Consider the following 3650-nt stretch of genomic DNA (forward strand, 5'->3'; position numbering starts at 1 on the left):
CCCCCAACACCCACGGCTCTGTCAACCTCAATCCCTAATTCCCAGGCACCCCAATCCCCTGGCTCAGTGCTCCCTAGTCCCCCTGCTCAACACTCCCCAATCCTCCTCTCCAGGCTCCCCAATGCCCGGCTCCAGGCTTCCTGTTCCCCATTCCCGGCTCCCCAATCCCCTCGCTTCCTCTCCCATTCCCAGCTCCCCAATTCCCTGGCTCCATATCCCACTCCAGGCTCCCCAATCCCCTGGCCCCCCAACCCCCCCCCCAGGCCCCCCAATCCCCTGGCTCTGTGTCTCTCCAGGCTCCCCAATCCCCATTCCCGGCTCCCCAATCCCCTCGCTCCCTGTCCCTCTCCAGGCTCCCCAATCCCCTCGCTCCGTCCCACTCCAGGCTCCCCAATCCCCATTCCCGGCTCCCCAATCCCCTCTCTCCGTGTCTCTCCAGGCTCCCAAATCCCCATTCCCGGCTCCCCAATCCCTTTGCTCCCTGTCCTCCAGGCTCCCCAATCCCCACTCCAGGCTCCCCAATCCCCTGGCTCTGTGTCTCTCCAGGCTCCCCAATCCCCACTCCAGGCTCCCCAATCCCCACGCTCCCTGTCCCTCTCCAGGCTCCCCAATCCCCTCGCTCCCTGTCCCCCTCCAGGCTCCCCAGTCCCTATTCCCGGCTCCCCAGTCCCCTGGCTCCGTGTCCCTCCAGGCTCCCCAGTCCCCATTCCCGGCTCCCCAGTCCCCTGGCTCTCTGTCTCTCCAGGCTCCTCCCGCCGTTCCCGGCAGGAAGCGCTCTCCGCCAATCGTGCCGGGGCCGCCGCCCGCCGCCCGCGCTGTGTCCGCCGCGGGCCCGGTGAGTGCCGGGGTTCCGGGGGTCCCGGGGGTGCGGCTGCGGCCGGAGCGGGGCGGCTCCAGCCCGGGGGAGCCGCGGGGCCGCCCCGCTGCGCTGCCCCTGCCGCGGGCCGCGGCTCGGCGCCGGGCGGGGTTCCGGGCCGGACGGGGGGAGCGAGGAGGGAGGGAAGGAGGGAGGAATGAATGGGGCTCCCCCGGGGGGTTCGGGGAGCCCCGCGGGGCTCGGGAGGCTGCGGGGGTCCCCCCGACCCCCGAGGCGCAGGCGGGGGTGGGTGCGGGGAGGGTGACACCCCGGGATGCTCGGAGATCCCACTGGAAGCTCCTTCTTGGCTGTCCGGGGCTGAAGGCGGCCCGCGGTCCCGGGAGGAAGCGCTGGTTCCCCTTTTCCCCGCCGAGACCAGGGAGAGCCCGCCCAGCCTTCCTCCGCCCGCCGGGTATCCCGAGTCCCAGTCCCTTCCTCCCGGCAAGGATCACCCCGAATGCCAATCCCTTCCTCCCGGCAAGGATCACCCCGAATGCCAATCCCTTCCTCCCGGCAAGGATCACCCCAAAGCCCAATCCCTTCCTCCCGGCAAGGATCACCCCGAATGCCAGTCCCTTCCTCCCGGCAAGGATCACTCCAAATCCCAGTTCCTTCCTCCCGGCAATGATCACTCCGAATCCCAGTCCCTTTCTTCTGTCATGTATTGTCACCCCAAATCCTCGTCCCTTATTCCTTTCCAGTATCACCCCAAATCCCTTCCTCCTTCCCGGTATTGCACCCCAGATCCTTGACCCTTTTGTCAAGTATTGCACCCTAAATCCTCATCCCTTCCTCCTCCCAATATCACCCCAGATCCTCATCCCTTCTTCCTTCCCAGTATCACCCCAAATCCTCATCCCTTCTTCCTTTCCAGTATTGCACCCCAAATCCTCATGACTTCCTCCTCCCAGTATCACCCCAAATCCTCATTCATTCCTTCTGCCAAGTATTGCACCCCAAATCCTTGTCCCTTCCTCCTTCCCACTATTGCACCCCAAATCCCTTCCTCCTCCCAGTATCACCCCAAATCCCTTCCTCCTCCCAGGTATTGCACCCCAGATCCTTGACCCTTTTGTCAAGTATTGCACCCTAAATCCTCATCCCTTCCTCCTCCCAATATCACCCCAGATCCTCATCCCTTCTTCCTTCCCAGTATCACCCCAAATCCTCATCCCTTCTTCCTTTCCAGTATTGCACCCCAAATCCTCATGACTTCCTCCTCCCAGTATCACCCCAAATCCTCATTCATTCCTTCTGCCAAGTATTGCACCCCAAATCCTTGTCCCTTCCTCCTTCCCACTATTGCACCCCAAATCCCTTCCTCCTCCCAGTATCCCCCCAAATCCCTTCCTCCTCCCAGTATTGCACCCCAAATCCTCGTCCCTTCCTTCTGCCAAGTATTGCACCCCTAATTCTCATTCCTTCCTCCTTCCCAGTATCACCCCAAATCCTCATCCCTTCTTCCTTCCCAGTATTGCACCCCAAGTCTTTGTCCCTTCCTCCTTCCCAGCATCCCCCCAAATCCTCATCCCTTCCTCCTGCCAGGTGTCCCCCTGAATCCTCGTCCCTTCCTAGCCCCAAACACCCCACCCCGAGCCCCCGGTGGGATTTGGGGGCCGTGTCCCACCTTTCCACAGCCCATCCCCACCGAGCCCCACGTGGGCATTGCTGCTGCACACCCACAACTTGAGCAGGGCCTAAAAATAGTCCTGAGCAGAGCCTGGCTCTTGGCTCGAGGAGAGGGGCAGAGGGGGGGCTGACCCAGATACCCCAAAAATTAAATTTTTACTTAGTTTACTGCTCTAAAATAATCTTTCTTTAGTTCACTTAGGGAGAGAAGTCTTTCTGTTGATGTTATGGAGATTTTTGGGAGGAAAAAAGTCAGTTCTCTCGTGGCTCTTCTACAAATATCACCAAATATCATCGAATAGCAGCTGCCCAGGGAAATTTATTATTTGAAATTTATTATTTGTTATCCTGAAGCCTCTCTTGTTTCCTACAAGCCTTCCCACAGCTTGTTTATGGGTTATGTTCACTTGTGGGGTATTGTTTTAAGGATGAGCTGTTTAAAGGTAAAAGTTCTCATTATCTATCTCTAAAATCATCTTCATCTCTGGGAACACAGATTTCTTTTTTTTTCCTGGGGGCACAGGGTTTCATCACTCTTTTCTTTTTCTCTGTTTAAACTTTTCGTGGGATCACAGCTGCCTTAACATCTGCTTATTTTAGTATGGAGGTCTTTGCTCAATATTAATTAAACTCTTCATCTCCCAATAGTTCCATGCATTATAGGGAAAAAGAGTCTTTTTCTTTATAGCTTACAAGAGGATTTTAACCCTAAAATTAAGGCATCTCCTCATCCTTCCCATCTGGGACTTCTTTTTCATCTGTGTCTTCACATTGTTCTTTTATGTCTTGTTCCTTCCTCTCACTGGAGGGAGGATTGAAGCACTGAAAGGGTTAACATCTTCCTTGGGGCTTGGGTCACTGGGAGGCCAGGATTTCTCCCTGGACCCGTGGGTGTTTCCTTGACACCTCGGGGGATAATTTGGGATTATAAAAAACCACGGAAAGGGTGAGGTGAGGTTCTGGGGGGTTTAATTATTCCATGGCTTTCTGAAGGGAAGTTTTTGTGGGATTCTTTCTATTCCAATTTGATGTCTTGGAGATCCCTCTGCAGTCGTGGGGAAACTGAGTCACGGCAGCAGGAGGGTTGGGGACACGGGTGTCCCTTTCCTGTGACCCCCTGAGCTGGCCTGGCAGGAGCTGTAGGGTCACTGTAGGGCAAAGGGGA

At 57.0% G+C, this 3650-nt stretch overlaps 1 protein-coding gene across 2 annotated transcripts in view; it reads left to right on the top strand.

The window, feature by feature from the left end:
- The first annotated feature begins 785 nt into the window (after window positions 1-785).
- Window positions 786-3650, top strand: part of CD276 (CD276 molecule) — a 20798-nt gene continuing 17933 nt past the window's right edge. For both annotated transcript variants that reach the window (XM_041469338.1, XM_041469339.1), the window contains exon 1: window positions 786-835. The gene's annotated coding sequence lies outside the window, so the exon portion shown is untranslated. The remainder of the gene's footprint in view (window positions 836-3650) is intronic.

Source organism: Pyrgilauda ruficollis, unplaced genomic scaffold, assembly GCF_017590135.1.
Source record: "Pyrgilauda ruficollis isolate IOZ18807 unplaced genomic scaffold, ASM1759013v1 scaffold23, whole genome shotgun sequence".
NCBI classification, from domain to species: domain Eukaryota; kingdom Metazoa; phylum Chordata; class Aves; order Passeriformes; family Passeridae; genus Pyrgilauda; species Pyrgilauda ruficollis.